Genomic DNA, 24531 nt, shown 5'->3' on the forward strand with positions numbered 1-24531 from the left:
TTTTTTGATGTGTCCTCCACACCAATCCTAAACCCTTTTTTCTCCTTTGCATCAAAGTTTATGATTTTTTCTGTTCTATTGTGTTAACCTTATTCTTTTTATTTTATAGGCATGACTGCGGGTTTCACACGTTGGAATACCTTGCTAAGTGGGAAGGCCGACGGGTCCCTGTCGTCACAACTGCAATGGTCGTTGAGCTTCGCAAAATATACACATGGAACTGGTTGATGAATGAAGATTTCAACAAGCGGGCCAACGCACAAGAGTTCATAGAGGAAGCTGTCAAAAAAGCCAACAAGAAGTACAAGTGATCATGTGGTGCTCGATACACGCACGCCTACCTTACATTCTGTGGCTGATGAATGTAAGATATCAGCTTGTTCTTTTAAAACTATGTCCGTGTACTATGTTATGACTGCACCCCTTCCCTAGTCTAGTATTTTAGTGGTGGCGTGTGAGTGGCATTGAGCATATTTGTAATATATGTGTGGATATGAACCTACTTAGGTGTGACAGCAGCTATGTTTATGTTTCAGTGCTATTTATGTGTTTGTGGTTGGTAGTACCGGTTGGGTGTTTGAATGTGTCTATGATGCCTGAAAACATGGCAAATATAGTTGATCAGACACGGTTAGTCAAAGTAATCGTTCTGTTTTTTTGTTATTTTGGGCAACTGCATGATATTTTACATGGCAACTGGATAACATATAACATGTCAAACGCAATTTATTCAACGTGGCAACTGCAGTTCATAAAACATGGCAATTGTAGTTTTGCGTCACATGTCAACTAGATACCATTCCACATGGTAACTGTATTTAGGATTTCACATGGCAACTGTAGATGATTTCACATGGCCACTATGATTTTTTCAGGCTTACAATCTACCCAGTCGCCACTTTTCTATAGATCAGCATGTCAAAAAATAGAAACAAAATGCGTGGTCTAAACAACAAATATGCGTGATGGCAGATTCAGTAGAAATCACATGGCGGATTCGATGGAAGCTGCATGGCAGATTTAGCAGCACATGCGTGGCATACATGCCATTTTCTTACAAATCATGTTGTCGACCAACAGTCATTGTCGAATTTTTAAAATCCTGACCATATACCTTACAAAAAATGTCACCAGCACATAAGTTAGAATCCTCCACAATTGCTTTTATGGATTGCCCACCCCTTTCTTTGTTTTCTCGTGTTTTCCTTGAATTTCCAACCATGATTTGTATCTTATATCTTTTGGATGCCCTTTTGTGATGGGACGGGGTGGGTTCCTGACTTGGGTTTGCGTGCTTGCTGTTCGAGACCCTACCTTCGAGTTTTCAAATGACAGACCCGTGGACGATGGCACACTTGAGGTGCGGGGGAACCTGTGTAAGGCTTCTTCGGTCTTCCTTTTTTTGATCTCATCAAGCTCTCTTTTCAGGGCTTTCCTGTGTTTTTATGCCACCCTCGCTGTCTCATCGCTCTTGCATGCGTCATCTATTAGTTCAACATAGTTCTTGGTCAGCACAACATGCCTCACTGCTTCCATGGTTGCCTCCGGTCTCTCGTCATGCACAGCCAACACTGCATTTGATGTTTGTGGCCCCAACGCATCGTCAGCGTCCCAAGTCCATCGCCGCCTTATGAAATGGCGGGGCAACCGTGTGACCACGTGCATGTCCATTACTTTCAGTATGTGACAGCACATAATCCCGTCGCATTCGAATTTGCAGCATTAGCAGTAGTATTCGTCTTAGCTTATCGTTGCCTTCACATAGTAGTTCCTTCCCTTGTCCGGGTCTTCAGGTTCTGAATCCTACATGCCCAACAATGAACACACCTTGAACGTATGTTCGTCCATCTGGTAAGCCGTGTACATGCTCGCACGCTTTATTTCTTCCTGGAATCTGCATGTTTTTGTGCTTTTATTAAACTCTTATACGATGATTTTTTGTAGCACCTTATGTTGAGGTAGGTCGTAACATAGCAACATGTATCACTAAAACCAATGATGGCATGGAAATCATGTTCTTTTTCATATGTCTGTTTTTGTGTTTTTTGTTTCCATATGGCAACTGCACAATATTTTTTCATATGTCAAAATGCATAACATTTTGAATTAGCAAATGTAGTTTATAAAACATGGCAAATGTAGTTTATAAAACATGGCAACTGTAGTTTATAAAACATGGCAAATGTAGTTTATAAAACATGGCAACTGTAGTTTATAAAACATGGCAACTGTAGTTTTGGGCCACATGGCAACTACATATCATTTTCACATGGCAACTACAGTTCAACCCACATGGCAATTATAGTTCAACCCATATGGCAATTATAGTTCAACCCACATGGCAACTACAGTTCATTCCAAATGGCAACTATATTTTAACCCACATGGCAACTACATATCATGCCTACTCTGTATTCAATGGCTATTTTCAATAGATTAGCAAGTCAAAAAAGATGGCAACTGCATTGCATTCTATATGACACCTACTGCCTTCATGCTTTGTGCAAATAAGAGGGTAGCATAATCGACTGACTTGTTAAAAATCTTGTTGGTATATATATTGCTCATCTGCCTCTCCATTGGCAAATATGTTAGCAATTTAGGCTGCTTGAGTACGGTGTTCGCTTCTGGCTGTAGCTCAGATCCCAGTATTTTCTGCTGCAAAGCTGTGTACTGCTTGGCAAACTGCAGCAATGAGTTGCCAGGGCTCATGTATCGCTTCAAAACAACATTGAACCCCACGCTGCGCTGCATAGTCTACAGAAATGGGAAGAAGCATTGCATGAAGTAGGCCGGTACCCAGTACATTTGCTTGTCCCACAGGCCAGTAAGTGTCTCGTTGTCTTGCACTTGGTATGTTTCAATCATAGCCGTCCAACTCCGTTCAAACTCCTCCATCGTCAGGCTGTGGTCCACGCATAACTCGAATGCCTTGTGCAGCTCTGGACGGTCAGCAAAAAATGGTCCTAGGGTCTCCTCAGCCTTTTTAATAATATGCCACCTGCAGTGCCTGTGCACTGCCAATGGAAAGACCTCCCCTATGCCTGCACGCATGCTAAAATCCTGGTCTGTTATTATGTTCATTGGAGCAAGTCCATCCGTGAACTCCAAGAAGGTTTTGAACAACCAAGTGTAACCATCCGTATCTTCGTTCTGAATGAGTCCGCAACCGAACTGCAATGACTGATTGTGGTTGTTTATTCCTATGAATGGAGCGCATGACATCTTGTACATATTAGTGAGATATGTTGCGTCGAATGATATGCAATCACAGAAATGTTTGTAGGCTCTTCTGGCAGCACCATCCACCCAATACATGTTTCTAACACGATCCTCATCGTCCAATCTTATCCTATAGAAGAAATCAACATCTGCTCTTGCTTTCTCTTCAAAGTAGGCTATCGTGGCTTCTACGTCAGCCAACCTGCTCTCTCTAGGTACTTTGCCTTTAGGTTTGTGACGTCTGCTGGTATGTAGGGCATGCTACTCAGTCTACCATCTTCGCTGTGGATCAGGGACATTATTTGGACCATTCTTGACGGACAGACGTTAAAATCATGTAGCAACTTTATGAATTTCTTCTCGAGGGGGCTGAATCCTCTATGGGCGCTCAAAAATTTCACCAGATCAAACTTCTTTATGAGTTTGTGGTTGTGTTCGTCAAAATAGTCGGTGACCACCCACTGTGCTCCATCTGTGTTTAGCTTGCACCGGACAGGGCATTCTGTCTTGACAATGATACCCCTCTTTTGTTCCGGCTCGACAGGGGCAACACCTTTTCCCTTCTTGTTCCTTCGTGCCTTGTAGCACCTTATCTCACCTCTGCTGTACTCGTTGATTTTTTTAATTTTCCTATGGTATTCGGTGTTCACTGCAAAACCATGGAACATTGCATATGTCTGGTAGAATTCTTTGGCATATGCAAATGAATCAAATCTCTGCCCAATATGTGGTGGCTGAGGCACCATGATTTCTGATTGCCCATCTTCTTCATCCCCTTGGGCTTCGTCATCAGTTTCATCATTCACTTCAGTATTGGCGGCTGTTTCATCTCCTTGAGTGTTGCTTGTGCTGGTGCACAAAGGTGTGCTTGTCGGCATTGCTATTACAATTGCCATTTCCGACACTGATTCTGCGTTGTTTGTGCCAGGACTGTTGACTGGATGGTGGAACGCTTCTTCCGTGCACTCAGAGCTTTCCGCAATAGATGTCTCCGCGTTGCTGTTGATTGTAGTCGAAGGCCCTGTAAAAAAAAGTTACGTGCGTAAGCACTGCTTGAATGGCAGGTTTATTGTAACGGAATGTAGCAACTGCATCTGACTTGGCAAAATATCATTCATACAGCAAGTCATGACATTTGCATCTGGCCATGCATGGCAACTGCAGTTTTTGAGCCATGACAGCTACAGTTCAACAACCATGGCAACTATTGTTGCCAATGCATGGCAACCAACTTCCTTTATCATCAAAACATGCATTCTAGGTGCTTGTGTCCACTTGGCAGCATTTTTTGTTGTTTTCCATCATCACCATGCCAAAATCCATTTTCCCCAATGTTTTTCGACAACAACAAGTGCACTATTTGTTTTGCTAGTTCACACATTTTTTACCTTGTTGTGCCACATGTTCTAACCGCAGCTGGTTTTTTACCAACTTGATCTGCTCTATCTGCAATAGCATGTGACTGCAACTGTGAAGCTTGCCATGAGATGTTTGCCGGTGTGGTTCCACCATAACAACCTGTGATCATTTAGCAGTTGGTCAATGCATGGCAACTGCAGTTTGTACAACATGGCACATGTAGTAGTTCACGCATGCCACATAGATTTTTTGTTCACACTTGTTATCCACAGTTTGTTTTACACACATGAATCACATTTGATTAGGTATGTGTCGGTGGGAGACGACACCTATGGGATCACTGGAATCTCTACTACGGTTGCGGGGCACGGGGATCGTGAGAAGAGCGGGACTAGCAGACATCACAAAGGGGATTTACCCAGGTTCGGGCCGCAAAGATGCGTAAAACCCTACGATCCTGCTTTGGTGGATGTATTTAGTGTTCTTGAGCTTCTGAACTAGCTCTGGGTGTTGCCAGGTTCGAAAGAGCCGAATCCCTCTCCAGTGCGCCATGGGCCTCCTTTTATAGGCGAAAGGGGCTGCCACAGTGGCACACAGGAGGTGGAAAGTGCTATAGCACTACGAGCTTATCGCTGGTATTACAGGACAAAGCGCATTTAATGTGAGGCTTAGGTGTCCCTTCACTTTATCGTGGACGGGAGCGTGGCCCGTCCCCTCCATCGCTGCTCCTCCTTGCTTCGACTCGTGCCCTGGCCAGTGATGCATGCGGTGCCATGTAGGTAGGCAGGCAGCTGAGGTGGCGTGGTGGTGGAGCCTCCACGAAGGGTTGCATGTTGCCACACAGGTGCCTGCCCAGCTGGTTGGGTCGGTAGCTACATGCGAACGGCGGAGGAGAATTGGCTGGCGTGGGCCTGGCAGTGGCCCTACTGGCGTGCTTCGCAAGGGCCTTGCCGGGTGGCCCGGCAAGGGTCTTGCCGTGGCGTGCAGGCGTCCTCGGCAAGGATCTTTCCGGGGGTCTTGTGGGTTTCTTCGGTGAGGATGTTTGCCTTCCTATTCTCATTTGATCTTGACTATTCTTTGTCTTCACAAAGATATGTATGCCACCACGAAGGTGCCTCCTGAGCCCTGTCCAACGTGTTTGTCCAGCGTTGGTGGGCTCAAAGGTGGCTCACTCAGCTGGTGTGGGCGAGCTGCCCTGGCAAGGGTCTTGTCGGGGCCGCTGAGGCTGCCCCGGCAAGGGTCCTTGCCGGGGAAACCTGCTTCATCCATCCGATCCTTGTGGCCTTGGTTCTTGTCGTTGCTTTGCTTTGTCTTGTACCTTCGGCTTCTCTCCGGCTTCCCTTTCCTGCCCTGTATGCGTGGCCGTGGCGGGAGGCTCTGACTACCCGTGCACAAGTAAAGGGGTCAAAAGCAGAGCCCCTACTTTTGTACATCGACAGTATGGCAACTACAATTGATTTGACATGGCAGCTGCACCTGTACAGGCACATCACTGCATTTGTCCAGGCATGACAAATGCAGTTAGGCATGCATGGCAACCCAGGAGTAGCACTGCATTTGTCCAAGGCATGGCAAATGCAGTTATCCATGAATGGCAATTGCACACCTGTCCAAATCATGGCAAATGCAATTGTCCAGGCATGGCAACTGCATTTGTGCAAGGCATGGCAACTGCATTTGTGCAAGGCATGGCAAATGCAGTTATCCATTAATGGCAACTACACCAGTCCAAATCATGGCAACGTAGTTGTCCAGGCATTGCAACTACATTTGTCCTAAGTTCATTCTTCTGAATCACTGTCCACAAATTCACTTTCATTCGACTCACATATGTACGATGTTGATGGCAGGTACATGGTTGCCGCTAGTTGCCACGCGCTAGATGAAGGCCCTGCGTTTTTCCATACAACTCGTTAGTCTTTTGTCATCCTTGCAAGTTTAATTTCATGTCGACACCAGTATGTGTTCCTTTTCGTATGTGTTACCTTGATTTGCCACATTGTCTACTTGAAGTTGGTCGCCCGTACATCTGTTAGCGTTTGCGCCATGTGCTTGCACTTGCCATTGTATCCCTGTGTGTGTGGTTGGGTCGTAAGAACCTGCGAAAAATGACATTGTAGGACATAAGTATAATGCCATCTTCCTCGACAAATATGGCAATTGCCCCTTTTTTGACCATGCATCGTACCGATGTTTGCGTACTGCTCTAGTAGTGGCAGCAACGGCCCTGCAAAAATGAGTTGGTTGTACTCTGCTGCATCCCTAGGGGGCGTTTCTGGCCTTTGAGAAAACCAAGGATCAGTGTTGTCTTCATGATTCATTTTTCCTGTTTTTTTCTCCCACTTTTGTTTTGAGTCACTGCATGAACAAGAACGCATCAATATCCACAAAATGCATTCTTTCGGTTTGCACATACAAGAAGACATGGCAATCTTATCACATTTCTTGCAATAACAACCAACACATCATGGCAAGTAGGACATGGACTTTCATTCTGTTTTTCTAAAATTTGGATGCCACTTATCATTTCGAATCGATGGCAACAACTAACATAATTTGATGGCAACTAACAACACTATATGGTGGCAGCTGACGGCAACGATAGGTGGCAACTAACATCAGAAACATGTGGCAATTATTTTTCCTCCCTCTACATGCACCACCCAAATCCCTCCCTTCTTTTCCCCCTAATTTTAGTGATCCATACGCATTCTTATGCATCAACTACTCGCACCAACCCAACCCATAAGCTTAGCTAAACTCTATAAAAGAATATGGCAGATGTGGTGTACTTTGATGTGCAAATTTGAATACACACAATCCATTAGATGCCATGTTTGTGGGCAATCTGCGTTTTCACTTTTCTGTACAGAAGAAGGACGAGAAACAGGATGAGATCGAGATCTACCTGTTAGCTCCTCGTCACGAGGGTGGGAGGGGGGTGGCGGTGTGGTGGTGGGTGGGGATGCGCTAGAGATCTGGTCTGGTTGACATGGCAACTAGAGAAGGATGACGATGGAGGTAGAGGATCGATAGGTAGGAGACGACGGCGGCAGGGCGGAATGGGGTTGGAAGGCAGGCCGGGACGACGGGGGCGCTAGGTCGTGTGGGCAACGCGCTCGATCGCGCGGACATGTGGGTGATTGTGCCTCACACCGGACGTGGGGCTGTGGTTGGGTGCGCCTGGACGCCATCGTGCAGGCTGGGTCGTCTCCATGCCACCCAGGACGTGCGGCACAACCCCATTAGATGCCACACGTCCGGGCATTATCGATGTCCTTGATTTTTGAATGGATGGAGATTGATGCCCCCTTCGGCCGCTCGACGATTTGGGAGCCGACGAGGCTACGCTGTATGCTGGTGTTGAAGTCGTGCCACCGTCGAGCCGGAGGGCGTCGATGTCGTCAGAGCCGTGTGCCTCGTGGTGGCCGTTTCTGGCTTATGTTCGCCTACCTCATTGAACCAGCGCGAACGGCTACTCTGCCGCAAGCCGACCGCTTGCGTTGCCGATGGGATCCGTTCGATGGCAAGCCGCGTTGTGCCTCTTCGGTTTAGAGCAAAAAGTGTCGATAGCGTGTGATGAATCAAAAGTAACAAATGAACGCATATGTATGTGTGTGTGTGTGTGTGTGTGTGTGTGTGTGTGTATACATCTGGGCTATTCTGTTACGCATAACAGAATATTATTCTGTTACCCTTTTTGAATTGATGGTTTCAGGTGGTTGTACTGATGTTTTTTGAAGCGGTTAACTGATGCTTTCAGTTGTGTTTAACAGATCGTCTTCTTTAGTTCAAAAACTTTTTATAATTTTTTTGTCGGAATGGTGCGTGTAATATATCGTTGGAAATCTCTTGACAACCATATTTCAAGTATATTGAACGTTTTTGCAAAATCATTATGGTTTAAGAGCAGTTTTGAAAAAACCATTTTTTTCAAAACCGAAAACGTGAATCGTATTTTGGACTCAATTTTCAAATTGGATGTCGGAATTGAGCAAATAAGATGGCGTTGGAAAGCTGGTGAAAATCCGCATCTTCCATATATGTATTGTTTTTTCTAATTCTATATGATTTAAAAGTAATTTGAAAAACGGTGAAATTCTGGGCAAAACGTATTTTCGCGATTTTTTGCAAACGGTTTGTCGGATTGACACAAATGATACGGCGTTGGAAAGCTATGCAAAATGCGCAACTTTTTCATATAGAAATGTGTTTCTAATTCCTTACGATTTAAAAACAAATTCGAATACGGTTAAATTTGATTTTGAACGCAATTTTTTAAAAAATTTGCCGAAATATGGCAAATAATGTACCGTTGTATAGCTATCAAAAATGCGAAACTTGGTCATGTTGAACGTTCTCTCTACTTCGCAACCGTTTAAGAGTAATTTAGAATACGGCATGACGGATCCTGCTATTTTCTCGTCTGAAAAAACAGAGTAGTCGTACTGATATATGTGTATATTTGTATTATTTTTTGTAGAGTAATTTTGAATGGTTACGAAAAAGGGTACTTGTACTGATGCTTGCATGGGTTTGTACTAAGCGTGTTTTCACTAACTAGACTTTGCTCTGTTTTTTGGGTAATATTTTTCTCGTAAGTTTTCAACGATTTACTGTATCGTTGCCCCTGTACTTGTATGGTTTGTATCATCAAACTGAATGATATTTTATTCAAAAAGAAAATGTGTTTTTGTTTTGAACTCAACATTTTTTTGACAATGATGTTCTGAACTTCTCTCATTTTACGACTTGTACTGAGGTACCTACTAATCAGGATTTTTCATGGGGTTTCTTTTTTTGCTTGAACTTTACAATTTGAATTTCTGTCATTTATTTTATTTCGAACGGATCACCGTTTTTAACTCGTACTGAGGTAGTTACTATGCCCGAACTGGGGTGGCAGTTCGCCAAGACGGCGGTTGAGAAGGCTGGTTGCGCTGATTGGTGGCGCTGGGGTGGCCCTCGCCGGCGGGGGTTGGAAGCAGGCGGCGGCGCCGGTGGCGTGTGGAGCCAGGAGGCGTCGCCAGCGGCGGGTGGAGGCAAGGCGCGGCGCCGGCGGCGGGTGGAGGCAGGGGGTGGCGCCGGCGGCGAGTGGAAGCAAGGGACGACGCGGCGGCGAATAGAAGCAAGGGGGGCGGAGCCGCGTCGAGAGGAAGTTGGGGGCGGAGCCGGCGGCTGGTAGAAGCAGGGGGCGGCGCCGCGTCAGGTGGAAGCAGGGGCGGCGCCGCGTCAGGTGGAAGCAGGGGTGGAGCCGGCGGCTGGTGGAAGCAGGGGGCGGTGCTGCGTCGGGTCAAAGCAGGGGTGGAGCTGGGAAGTGGGTTTGTTTCGGGCATGCAAAATGGGTCGGGCCTCTATAAGGGGCGAGGGGTAACAGAATAATATTCTGTTACCGGTATAAGAATAGTCCAGCCCTATATATATATATATATATATATATATATATACACACACACACACACATACATAAACACTATTCTGATCACGGGATCAGAAGATAATATTCTGATCACAACCTGAACTGCCTGAGTAACGCGCCTGAACTTCTCTCTGTACGAACCCGACCTTCGGGCTATCTTCGCAACTGTGCCTTCTACCGCGAGTTTTTCTGGTTAGTCGTGTTCCATGTGATGTAAGTGTAATCTTCAAATGATTTTTAGGAACTAAATACTCATTTTAGATAGGAATCTCGCTCATAGGCGGATTTTGCACTCGGGTCGTGAAGAACTCGCGTTTTTTGCAGTTTTACTGCCTGAGTTGTTCGACCTGAACTTCCCCCTGTGCTAGGTTGAACTTCCCGCAATATTGCCCAAATAGGGCTTGCTATATACCGTTGGAAAGCTATGGACATGTGTATCATGACCCAAGTTAAATTTTTCGCAAAATGTAAGCGGTTTAAGAGCAGTTTTGAAAACCATTTTTTCTTCACACAAAAAACGTGAATCGTAATTTTGATCGCATTTCTAAAACATTTATCGGAATGAGGCATATAATATGGCGTTGGAAAGATGCTGCAAAACCGCTCCTTCCACCTGTTGAAAGTTTTTTCTAATTCCCTATGGTTAAAGAGTAATTTTAAAAAACGTAAAATTTCATAAACCGAACAGTTGAGGTCGTTTTTTCGATGTCATTTCTAAACGGCTAATCCAATGGAGGCATATGATATGGCGTTGGAAAGCTTATGAAAATGTGCTACTTTTTCATCTTCAAAGTTTTTTTTTTAATTTTCAATGGTTTAAGAGTAATTTAGAAAATGGTCCAAGTCCTACCGAGTTCATATTTTCGAGCTAATTTTTTAACCGTGGGTCGAAATGTAGCAAATGATATGGCGTTGGAAAGCCTGAACAAATGCGAAACTTTTTGGTATGTATTGTTTCTCCCAATTCTTTACGGTTTTAAGTCAGTTTCGAAAATGGCAAAAAACGTATTTTCATCGTAATTTCTACAAACTTTATCGGAATTAGGCAAATAATATACCGTTGAAAAGCTACGGAAAATGCAAAACTTTTTCATGCTGATGGTTTTCTCTGATTCCTGGCCGTTTTCAAGTAATTTTGAAAATGGCGGGATCATTTGTTCTGCCTCTACTGCGAAACAGATTCTTCGAAAATGCACCGCGTGAAGAACCTGAACTTCTCGGCGCGTGTACCTGAACTTCACTCTGTTTTTCACGTGATTTTTTTGCTCGTAGATCTTCATCCACTGCTCGTAGCTCTCCATCCCACTCACGGGAATTGATCGGGTGATATACCGATGGAAATCTGCTGTAAACACGCAACTTTCCCGTGTTGATCATTTTTTCATACTCGCGACGATTTTGAAAGTTATTCATCTGAAATTCATTTAGCGTAGTAGTTGAACTTCCTGCTATTTTCACGTTGAACTTCTGGGACGTATTTTTGTGTTTCCTATTTTAATTTGAACTTCTTGGTTTTATTCTTTACTAATCAGAAAAAAAATGAGTTTTTATATACTTCAAACTCCTCTGTTATTTTAATTTGAACTTCTTAGTTTTATTCTTAAGTAACGAGGAAAGTCGAGTTTTTTGAACTTCTTTGTTTTAAAATTTTGAACTTCTTGGTTTTACTTTTTAATAATGTGAAAAATTCAAATTTTTTATAGTCATTGAACTTCACCATTTTTTAAATTTGAACTTCTTAGTTTTATTGGTTAGTAGGGGGGGATGCTTTTGTATATTAACAATGATACCGCGCCATTATTTTAGTTCGAACTTCTAGTTTTTATAGAATGGGGAAAAATCAGTTTTTATACAATCTTTTAAAATGCTCCTCTTTTTAATTTGAACTTCTCTGTTTTTTTACAAACGGGGGAAAATCTGTTATAAAGATTTTTGAACTACTTATTTTTAACTTCTTGCTCAAATTTTTTGAACTTCCAAAATTTTCTTTTAGATATTAACAACTTCATTTTTTAACGCCGACCTGCTATGGTTTTTAAATTTGAACTTCTTATAGAATTGTGTCGCGGCATTTTTTATGCATTTTTTGCTTTTCGTTGAAGTGGTCTAGGTGGTCCCTTTTTTCATTTGATGATTTTTCTTATGTACGTGGTACACGTGAACTTCGGAATTTCTGAAACATGAACTTCGTGTGCTATTTTTTTTCATGAAACTCAATCCCATGACTTTTTTGTTTACATTTTTTTGGTTTGAACTTCGATGTGCTTTAGACCTGAACTTTTGAAATCACACCTTTTTTATACATGTTTTCCCTTGAATCCAACAGGTGCAAAAACAATAGGAAAATTTGTGTCAATTCTCATAAGCAATAAGACAAACATTTAGAGGGCAACCATAATAGCTTTTTTTGTGCTATTCAGTGTACTACGGACAAGCACATGCACATCACATCCACACAAAAATTTGGCTCACCTAAAATGAAAAAGATTTCAGTGTCACATGACGATCATATAAGCATCTGGAATTTGGAAACATGTACCTTTTTTTTTCCAAAAATGCACCTTTTTCTATATGCAAACTTCAACTTTTTTTATATATGAACTTCATTGCGAATTTACATTTTATTCCATATGCATCTTCTAGGCAGGATGCGTTCTCCCTCAAAAACAATGTGTTTTGAACTTTGTAGGTGGAAGTCGTTGAACTTCTAGATTATTAAAAAAGCATGCCCTTTTTAGTTCTCAATCAATATGGTATATTAAAAAATTGTACACATAAAGTTTCATATCGTTTCGGGAGTAACACGTACATGAAGTTCCCTATACTTCATCAAAAATGGTTTAAGAAAGTTTACTTTTGGGACACTGAAGCTTGTCTTGACCATAGTTCTTACTAATTTTACTCTGTACATCAGAGCCCATCCATCCATCCATCCCTGTTAGGCGGAACAACTGGGTGTTCGCATCCTACTACTACTGGCGTGCTAAAAACATGTGTCAAGACTGTGTACTAGGAGACTGAAGAAGCCAGAGCAGTTGGCCACGTCCCTGCCTCTATATGTTAATTGCCTTTCTTATCGTCCTGATGCCATTTGTACAGAAGTAATCTCAAGTAAAAGCCACCAATATTTCGCACATGAGAAACAATTGAGCCAAATTCTTTTTAACAGCTACCCGAGGTTGTGAAGCGACGGCTGCAAGTTACCATGGAAACTCGTACAAAGAGCAGGGTCCCTAATTAAATTAGCTCTCCCGATATGTATAATTTCTCATTCAGGTATACCATGCCCGTCCAGTTGTTCATATTGAATCAGTACATATATAACTTGTCTGCGTTACTGCCGCTAGCCGTATGTATTCCTCCAAGTTCCATATGCACTCTGCCCTCCCAGAACTCTGAACATCACCAACACGCCACGAAAAATCAATCAACCACTATATGATTCAGGATACTTGTGTACAGATTCTGCTCTAGTTGAGAGATAGAACAAGGAGCCGCTGGCTCCAGCATGGGGGACAGTGAGCAGGCAAGGAAAAGGCATGACGTACCCAGCTGCACTGCACATCACGAATTATTGAATGAGCAGAGCAATACACACCTTGGCGACCTGTCGCTGAACAGTGAGTCGCCGCGACGGATGTGCAGCGCGCAGGTGTGCTTCTTGCTGTAGTAGAAGAAGGGGAGTAGAAGAACTAGAACTGCCACCCCCGTCAACCACCCCGATCCCCGTGTGCACCATCGTGCTCGCCCTGCTCCAATTGGCGCCCTAGAACATGATCTCCGCTCCTAGGCCGGACGTGATGCACAGGCGTACTGGTGAAGGCGGGCAAAGGTGTGCGGCGAGCCAGGATCGACCCGGGTGTGGAGGGGTGGGAGCGGCTGCTCCATGGCTGAACCTTCCTCGAGAAGGTCAAGGTTGCCCTTGTGAGAAGGTCAATGTGGTCGGCCAGGATGGCGCGTGTGTTGGATCCCGGGCGGCATGGTGAGGCCGTGGCCCGCATCGGCTCCGGCGAGGAAGGATGGCATGCATGGAGGAAAAGGCAGTGGGTACTGGGCAAGGAAGCTCCGCCGCTGCGCAGCTTTCGGAGGTTCCTCGGGGTGGCGGTGCCGTGTTCGTCTCTAGGGCGGCGGCGAGCGGAGGAGCGCCGGGGCTGCCGTGGCTAGCTCCGCCGGTGGGATCCGGTAGGAGGTGGAGGCGCCCGGGGTTTGCGGGGGCGGCGACGCGCGGGGTTGGCCGATGGAGGCGGGTTGCGGGGTTGGGCGGCGGCGGCGCGCGGGGTTGGCCGGTGGAGCCGGGTGCGGGATTTGGCGGCGGCGGCGGTTGCCCCGGAGGGGAAGCGCTGGATCGGGGAGGTTGGGATCGGGCAAGGGAAGTGGTGGGCGTGGGGCGTGGCTTTTTTTTCATCGGCGAGTACGGGAAGTTCGGGAGCGAGCATCCAAATAGTTATTCTAATCTTGGGATTAAAATAGTGCTACTCTCTCTCTCTCTCTATATATATATATAAGACTCCTCTTTTGTACTCCCACGAGTATGTACTCCCACCTAGTTAATGGATGGATTCAACTCTCAGGAGTACTAACCCATTTCCTATATATATATATGATGGGTCTATTCTAATAACACCCCTTAAGACCTTATTCTGCACATCAATTTCTTATTCTGCTAACACCCCCACTCTTCCCCACCCACGATTCCTTCCCCACTAGCCTCCTCCTCTCGCGCACCCCACCTCCATCTACCACGATTCCCCTCCTCCCAATCCACCTTCTACCCTGCCGTCGCGACTCTCCCTTGATCCACCTTCTCCCCTCGCCAGCGCCACCCTCCCCTGATCCACCTTCTTTCCCCGCCAGCGTCGCCCTCCCCCAATCCACCTTCTTCCCTCACTGGTGCCTCCCTCGCCCGATCCAACTTCTTCCCCTGTCGGTGCCAATCCACCCGTATCCAGCTTCTTCCCCCACCAGCGCTGCGCCACCCGTGCGCGCCCATGCTCTTACCCCTCCTCTCCCGCTTCAATTCCGGCCCCGACGAGCGATGCGCCGCCGCCGCGGCAAGACCCATCCGGCCGCCGCAACACCGCCCCACCTCCTCACATTTTTCACTCCGGATCCAAAAAGAGCACATGGCGCAGCCCCTGCCTCCTCCACCCCGGATCCATGGAGCCCACGGTGTCAGCGAGAGGCCGCCTCTCCTCTGTGCGAGCTCAGGCCAACCATTACTCAGCCACACGCTGGTGCCTCCCTCCTCCATGGACCCGATGCTGATGCCAGGTACATCCTACCTTTCTCGTTTTTCCTTACTTCCCCTCGCCCCCTGACCTCTAATGCAAGTTCCGGCCACAGGAAGCGCCGGCGCGCAAGGGACAGCGGTGTGCGTGTGCTCAACCTCCAAAAAAGGCAAAATACCAGCGATTCCAGGAGCGCGCGGTGATGTTCAACGCTGGCAAGGACACCCCGTCAGTTCAGAAAGGGATAACTTGTTTTTTTGTTGGATTTTGGATGAACATTTGATGCCTCGTGCGTTTCAACGATGAGGTTGCAGATCGTGCAGTGCAGTTGAGTGCGGCATGCGGTTTCGTGTGCGGTTTGTTTCAGTGCGTTTTACTTTTTTGTTGTGCCTCGGGGATAATTGCATGTTTGTAAATTGGGTGTGCCCGCTGTCCACCGTGCAGTTCGAAAAACGACCCCTTAAAAACAGTTCGCAAAAACAAATGCGTTTTCATTTTTCCCTATGCAGTTTGGTTAGCTCGGTCATGCAGTATTTTATTTTTATTTTGTGCAGCTCGTTTGTTTGTTAAAAAAATTCAAAGAATGTTGGTGCGAGGTAATACTCTTTTGATGCAAAAATGTGATTTTAAAATGCAGTGCACACATCCCATTCATGCAACTCACTAACATTGCGCATGTATTCTTGATGAATTTAGATTTTTTTAAGAAACGAACAAAACAATTAAGTAGTTCCACTTGGCAAATTTTTGAAAAGAAGCTCATTTCTTATTAGATGCAGTTCACTCGGCCAGTCCATGCGGTCCACTTGCCCAGTATATGCGCATGAAAAATAATAAGTATGGAAAAAGCAATAAAAATCTCATGCGGTTTACTTTTCGTAGTGTCGAGGTTCACTTTCGGTAGTGTTGCGGTTCACTTATGCCCGGGCATGAAGCACGATCCACTTCCTCGTCTTGGAAAAGTTATGTCCGACAAAATAAGTTATGCAAGTCACTTGCACGTCTGATGCAGTGCGGTTTTCAGTATGAAGCAGTGCGGTCAGCCGTATGATGTTGTTCATCTCGTAAGTGCAAAAAATTTGTTACGGAAGCGAAGAAAAGTAATGTGGTTCACTTATTGATAGTGTTGTGGTTCATTTGCACCCGATGTGAAGTGCACTCTACTTTCTCGTCCTTGAAAAAAATACGTTTAAGAAACCATGCAGTTCACTTACCCGTCCGATGCAGTGCGGTTTTTCGTCCGATGCAGTGCGGTTTTCAGTCGGATGAATTACCCACGTCGATTTGGGTGTCGTGAAAAACAGAGTGTCCACATTTCGGTAAATTTAAAATTCCTCTTAAACCATAAAGAATTAGAGAGAGTGTTCTACATGAAAAAGTTGCGCCTCGTCGATATCTTTCCAAGGGCGTATCGTTTGAATCACTCTGACCAGCAGTTTATAAAAAATTCACGAAAAACGGCCGCTGCCACTCGTCGTCCACCGCACGATTTTCAAAATTAACTTAAAACCGTAAGGAATCTCAAAAACATTTCAACATATGAAAGTTGCGCCTCGTTGATAGCTTTTCAACAGTATATTACACGCCTTGTTTTGACAAACAGTTAAAAAACTGGAGCGAAAACAGTACCGAAAATTTGATTTTTTTTGAAAAACAGAATTCCACGATTTAGTAAATTTGAAACTGCTCTTAAACCGTAAGGAATTAGAGAAAATGATAGATACGAAAAAGATGCGCCTCGATGATATCTTTCCAACGGGGTATCGTTTGCTTCATTCCGACAAGCGGTTTAGAAGAAATCGCGAAAAAACGCTCTCTGCCACTCATCATGGGCCGCACCATTTTCAAAACTGATCTTAAACCGTGAGGAATCTCGAAAAGTGTTCAACATGGCGAAGTTGCGCCTAATCCATAGCTTTTCAACGGTGTATTGGACGTGTCATTCTGATAAACGGTTAAAAAACTAGAACAAAAACAGTACCAAAAAAACAACACGTGCAGTTTTTTCCAACGAGAAGTTCACTCGTGTGAGTACTGCAGCACACTTGGTTCAAAGAATGACGTGCACTAGCATTGAGCATGCAGTGCGGAAGTGTTATTAGAATAGTTATTCTGCTAATATTAGCATAATAGACCGGCTATATATATATCCTCTGAGAGGACGCATCCAACCGATGCAACACTTCGGAGGGACAGGAGCGAAGGGACGTGATGGTTAGCAGATCGCTAACCGCCTCCCTAATGTAACGTGGAGATTATCCACATAACTAATTACACAATAATTAATTTCAAATAGCTCCTTCGGACGGGGAAGCATCGATCGTTCTCACCCTCCTCCCGCCAGTTGCATCTACTCGTATGGGATGCACTCTTTCCAGGAGCCGGCCGTGTTGAGTCATTCGCGTTGCCCTGGTTCCTTTAGAGGCGCTCTCGGCCAGGGATAGGGAATGTACGCTACTGTTTGTTCCACATGCCCGTCTCCCTCTCTCAGTGAAGGTGTCTTTCCTAATGTCTTCCAATCCTATCGTATGCTGGTTCCCACGGTATTAAGATGTGCATGCACAAGTAACTATGAAATGGTATCGGCCAAAATATTGTGAGCTATCTAATATAGTGGGCACAAAATGGGGTGGATGCTCTTTGTTTTATCTTATATCACCTTCTCCCTATGGGGTCGATCAGAAACAATTTAATATTCTGTCTACCTTTTTATTCTCTGTATTTGTTATTGTACGGCGCATCAGCGAAACCAGGGTTTGGAGATGGTGTGTAGCAATGCTTGGTTCGACCAAATTAGCACATAGCTACATTTGTACTTAGTTTACATTTGACCTTACAATTACTAATAAGGTCAAAAATATTACTAAATCCACCCTGACGGATGCAGCTAGGCTCAAGGAAGATTAAGGGTGGCGTGCAAAATGGATGCGACGCATAGATACTCCGATGAGGTGAGGCCCTTTCGGGAGTCGGACATGTCGATGTTCGCGGTGCCTAGGTTCTTCAGCGATGCTGCCAGTGGGAGAAAGCAAATGTACAACATTGCTGGTTCCACATGCCAGCTTCCTTTTCTTCGTGTAGGTGTCTTGCCTAATGTCTCCAAATCTTACCGTATCCCGGTTCCCTCAATATTAAGATCGGCATGCATATCCATGAAATGTTGTCGACCAAAATTATTGTGGGCTCTCCAATGTAGTGGGCACAAAATGGGATCGATGCTCTTTGGCTTATCTTATATCACCTTCTCTGTGGGGTCAATCGTGACACTTCAATATTTTGTCTACCTTTTGATTCACTGCATTTGCTATTGTACAATGCAGCAGCGAAGCCAAGGTTTAGAGATGGGGGTGTGTAGGGTGGAGGGGGTAGCCAAATTGATAAAATAGAAATTGCAAAGTGCAAAAATATAAGTACCATCATACTGTAGCAGTGTGAAGTTCGATGCAATTAACACATAGCTACATTTGTATTAGTTTAAATTTGGACTTACAATTACTAATAAGGTCAAAATATAACTATTAACTTCATGAGAAGAGAACTTTACTAATTCCTTTTCAAGGTAGATTATCATGCAATTTCAAAACAAGCCATCTTCCATTGGATTGGAATTTTTAACTAGCATGTTACACTAGTGGAAAACGAAACATTAGTCCCGGTTCATAAGGGCCTTTAATCCCAGTTGGGCAACCGGACTAAAGCCCCCCCCCCTTTAGTCTCGGTTGTGTTACAAACCGGGACTAAAAGGGCTCCACGTGGCCGCTGTGGAGCACTCAGGCAGGAGGACCATTAGTACCAGTTGCTAACACCAACCGGGAATAAAGGCCACCACACGTCAGGCGCTACCAAGCGCTGGAGTTTAAGTTTTTTTTAAAGGAGGGTGTCGGTGTCAAAACCGGCGGATCTCGGGTAGGGGGTCCCTAACTGTGCGTCTAAGGTTAATGGTAACAGGAGGCAGGGGACATAATGTTTACCTAGGTTCGGGACCTCTCTATGGAGGTAATACCCTACTTCCTTCTTGATTGATCTTGATGAATATGAGTATTACAAGAGTTGATTTACGACGAGATCGTAATGGCTAAACCCTAGAAGTCTAACCTATGATTATGATTCTTGTCCTATGGACTAAACCCTCCGGTTTATATAGACACCGGAGGGGGCTAGGGTTACACAAAGTCGGTTACAGAGAAAGAAATCTACATATCTGAATCGCCAAGCTTTCCTTCCATGCAAAGGAGAGTCCCATACGTACACGGGAAGAAGTCTTCTATCTTGTATCTTCATAGCCCAACAGTCCGGGCCAAGTATATAGTCCGGCTGCCCGAGGACCCCTTAGTCCAGGACTCCCTCAGTAGCCCCTGAACCAGGCTTCAATGACGATGAGTCCGACACGCAGATTGTCTTCGACATTGCAAGGCGGGTTCCTTCTCCAAATACTTCAAAGTAGATTTCGAACACAAGAATCGTGTCCGGCTCTGCAAAACAAGTTCCACACACAACCGTAGAGAGTATAATATTTTCACGAGTCCAATCTGCTAACAACTTTTTGTAGTGTGACATCACGCCACTATCCGGTCATTATTTGAATCATTTTTTATCCTACCGCTCGGTATTTCGAGGTGCAGTTTCATTGGCATGTCTTGTCAAAGCAGAGATCATGTCCCCTTATCACGGGATTCTCATCAATACGGACATGGGTAACCCAATCGTGTCATCTGCACGGCCCTTGTGGAATAGGCGAGTGGGGAGGCGCGTGATTTTTACTGCCTTTATAAAGGGATAATGATTCATCCTTGTTCACCCACGCCTTCTCCTTCCTCTGCCCATCCTTTCTCGAGCTCCAGCGCCCAAGATCTCTCTCTATCCGCCCAAAAAAGCACTCCAATCATGTCCGGATCTGGAGCAGGAGGCAAGTGGATGGCCTCCTCCGTCAAGGAGAAGGACATCAAGAAGCTCCAGGAGGCTGGGTACCTAGCCAAGGAATCGCTCACCGACTTCCGGCCAAGTGACAAATCGTCCCCACCCCGGAGCCCCAAGAGAGGGTGGTGTTCCTCACACACTTCGTCCGCGGGCTGGGATTCCCCCTCCACCCATTTGTCCGCGGACTGATGTTTTACTACGGGCTAGACTTCCATGATTTGGCCCCCAACTCTATCATCAACATCTCGACATTTATGGTCGTGTGTGAGGCCTTCCTCCGCATCCCACCTCACTTCGGCCTATGGCTGAAGACCTTCAATGTGAAGCCGAAGGTGGTGAGCGACCAACAAGCAGAGTGTGAAGGCGCCATGGTGGGCAAGATGCCCAATGTCACCTGGCCCGAAGGCTCCTTTGTGGAGACTGTAAAAGGGTGGCAGTCAGGGTGGTTCTACATCACCGAGCCGTGCGGCACCAATTGGGCGGCGGCCCCCGCATTCCAATCCGAAGTCTTGATGCGGCTCACCTCCTGGCAAGAGAAAGGCCTGGCCTGGGGCTCTTCGAACGAGCTGACAAGGCTCCAGACGTGCATCCAGAACATGATAAACAAGAGAATCAAGCTCCTCAACCTGATCCAGGTTATGCTTGTTCGCCAGATCCTTCCGTTCCAACGCCGGACTTGCTATTTGTGGGAGTTCGATCCGGCCAACACTACTAGGGAAAAGCCTAGTAGCAGCGAAGGTTTTAGGCCTATCTGTAGCGTGGGCTGGGGCGCTACTGGTACGTCGCTACAACTAAATCTTAGCAGTAGCGTGCCTCCACCCACGCTACTGCTAAATCGACTTAGTAGTAGCGATTTCCCAGAGGGGCGCTACTGGTAATTAGTAGTAGCGCTTCTCCCTTCCCGCGCTACTACTATTATTTCGTATTTTATTTCTTTTTTATTTCATGTTGTATTCATACACCTCTACACAAGTTTTCATACAACAGGAATTTAGAGATTATTTTTACATCATAATGAGTTATTACATCACGGGGTGAAAGAACCGTGGACTAGTTTCAAGTGGATGTCCATCCACCTGAAACTAATCCGCGGTTCTTTCACCCAATGATATAATAAATATCATCATCATCATCATATCATTAACAACTTATCAGCATAATACACCTCCTCAAGACCATCGTTTTCATCAATGACATCACATAGCAAATTGGTCACTAGTCGTAATCACAAGTACTCCTCATCATCAATTCTAACACACTGTACCACATAATAAACATATTGTACCTCATAGGACCTACTACATTCTCTTAGGACCTACTACATTCTCTAAGGTAAAATAGTAAAAAACAAGATAGCCCCTGACTCTCCATTATGGAGAATGGAGATTATCCTGTCTCCAATTTTTGCCAGGGTAAAAAATCTTACCAGGGTATCTCCATAGAAGTTACCGTGGTTCAACACGTGCACTAGTGGCACGTTTTCACCATAATTTGGAGGAGTTCGATAATAGGTATTGTAATCCTCAAGATAAGTACAATAAGCGATCAGATGACTTTTCTCCTTATAAGTTAATTCGGAGCCATCAGTGTAGTGGGTTTTGTCTACCATCCTCCGCACATTCTTTGAAGAATCAAAATAAGCTGTCAATGGAAATAAGCGGTCAACTATTTTAAAATAAACAATATAAATTAGTTAATAACTATGTTTGAGAAACTCACATTGCGGTAGAATCAGAGGCGTATCAACAAGGACCCAAATGTCCATATTGTCTTGCTCAATGTCAGGATCAACAAGATCCATGGTGACAATCATACCCTCATAAAAACCATACATTTTGCAAAGTGCTTCCCAATTTTGGCAACCAAAATGGGTTATGCTCTGAGCATTGCACTGATTTACTTCAAAATACATATCATGATGGGTCCTTAGGTGTATTTTCTTTGTTTCAAAATTTTCATGGTCTTCAAAACCCATCCTCTCCAAAACATAGCGTCTTGGATGGCATGGGATAAGCTATTCGAATTGTAGAAGATGAAAATTAGACGTTGAAATAGTTGAAGTCATGCTTAATTACGAAAAAACACTTCTCGTTGTTGCGTACCGTTTCAACATCGAATGTCTCCTCGAGCTTAATGCTGGAGCGCCAATCTTCGTCCAGCTCAACGAACCTGTCGCACATACCTCGATCGTCGTGGCATCAGCCGCACTCCGCTTGGAGACCGTCGTCGTCCGAGTACGACATTTTCTATGTTCATAATTCAAAGATTAAACTTGTACATATTCTAGCACAAGTCATGCCAGAATTCATGGAAAAATCCAGCATGACCTTTGCTAAAAAAGGACATATCGAGCGCCTGAAATTTGCCGGAACGGAAATTAATCAACACTCCGGCAAAACATAGGCCACTCGGAGGTGTAACCTGAACATGACCGACCACTTGGGCAACCACATATCCTATATGAGCAACACAAGATATACATGGAGATTTGGCAGGTCTCACCTCGAGGTCGGAGGGGGTCGGTGATGGGGATGACAGCGGGGATAATGGAGGGGCTCCTTGATTTCTGCAAAAGCAAAAACCCTATAAGTTATCACTAATACATCCCGAATAATTGCTTAAACTAAAAAAATAACAACAAATATGACATGTTCAACTAGTTCTATTAACTCAACTAGTTCTTACTAAATATAAACTTACTATAAATAGAAAAAACTAGTTCTTTATAAAAATAAAGTAGTTCAACTAGTTATATTAATTTACTTACTAAACTAGTTCAACTAAAACTAAACTAGTTCAACTAGTTTATTAATTTACTTACTAAAAATACATTAGTTCTATTAATTCATCTAGTTCAACTAGTTTATTAATTTACTTACTAAACTAGTTCAACTAAAACTAAACTAGTTCAACTAAAACTAAACTAGTTCAACTACTAAAAATCATTATCTATGAACCCTAAATTAACATCTACTACTACTAAAAAACATCTAGTACTAACTAATTAAGCAGAGAGAAATGGGGCGGGGAGGGGTGGGGGCTTACAGAGAGGGGAGAGACAGTGGCGGGGAGGTGCTCGGCGACGGAGAGGTAGGGGTGGCGAGGGCGGACTCGGGATTGGGAGGCGGCGGTGCTGGGCGGGCTCGGGCGGCGGCGGTGAGGTCGAGGGCGGCGACGGTGAGGTCAAGAGCGGCGGCGGGCGGCGGCGCTGAGGTTGAGGGCAGGCACCGGCGGTGAGGGCAGGCTCGGGCGGCGGCGACAAAGGAGTAGGGGAAAGGGGGGGAATGGAGGACTTAGCCAAATTTTGAGCCGGGGGGTGGTTAATTCAGAAGTAGCAGTAGCGCGTTCCAGAAAGAGCGCTACTGCTACGTTAGCTGCAGCGCGTTCTTTTATACATGCTACTGCTACTCCTTTCTCTTTTTCCCTTTTTCACTTATTTTTCTTCAGATTTTATTTTTTTCCTTTCACCTTATTCTATTTCTTTCATTTTCAATTACCTTTCTATTTTCTTTCCATTTAATTTTATATCCTTTAGCAGTAGCGTGTTTAGAGGAAAACGCGCTGCTACAAAGTAAGTAGCGGTAGCGCGGTTCTATATGGATCGCTACTACTATGTGTAGCCTATCGGCTAAGCCGTGGGAATTATAGTGGTAGCGCTTGTTTCCTAACATGCGCTACTGCTAACGTTTGAGCTATAGCGCGCTTGACGTGAACGCGCTACTACAAATCAGCAGTAGCGCCACTGCTATACCTCTGTGTATAGGCTTTTCCCTAGTAGTGCAATCACCAGACGCTACTAGAGCTCTTCGGCACGACGCACGAAGACATTCGGAAGGTCCTCTTCAAGGCCGGCGAGACACCACCGCCCACGACCGAGGATCATGGGCTTAGCTTAACTCGCCAGGCTAATCTGGTAAGTTCTTTCATGTTTTCAAAGTATACCCTTTACTGGCATATTTGAGGAAGGAATCTAAGCCTCCCTATTAATTTTTTCAGGCCTGGATGGAGATAGCGGAGCGGATTAACTTTCCGGCTTCGCAGCCCGAAGGCCCAGAAACCCTGTTTCTGACGAAGATGCTGTTTCCGGCGCCTTATGAGATGCCGTAGGAGAATGCCAAGAAGAAGGCCAAGGGGACCAGAGATAGTCTCCGTCGCAAGGGCGCTTTAGATGCAATGTCCGAAGACGTCGAGGAACTCCTCCGTCGCCAAAGAGGACGAGGAAGAGGAGGAGGAGGAAGAAGAAATCCATTCCCCCCTGTAGGGGGGAGAAAGAAGAGGACGGCCTCCACGCACCTAGAGGCCAAGGCGTCCAAGAACGGGAAAGCTTCCCTTCCAGACAACTCCGGAGCGGCCACCAACATCAGCTTGGAGTGGGAGCCCAGGGAC

The sequence above is a fragment of the Triticum aestivum genome, chromosome 6B (assembly GCF_018294505.1).
Source record: "Triticum aestivum cultivar Chinese Spring chromosome 6B, IWGSC CS RefSeq v2.1, whole genome shotgun sequence".
Lineage (NCBI taxonomy): Eukaryota > Viridiplantae > Streptophyta > Magnoliopsida > Poales > Poaceae > Triticum > Triticum aestivum.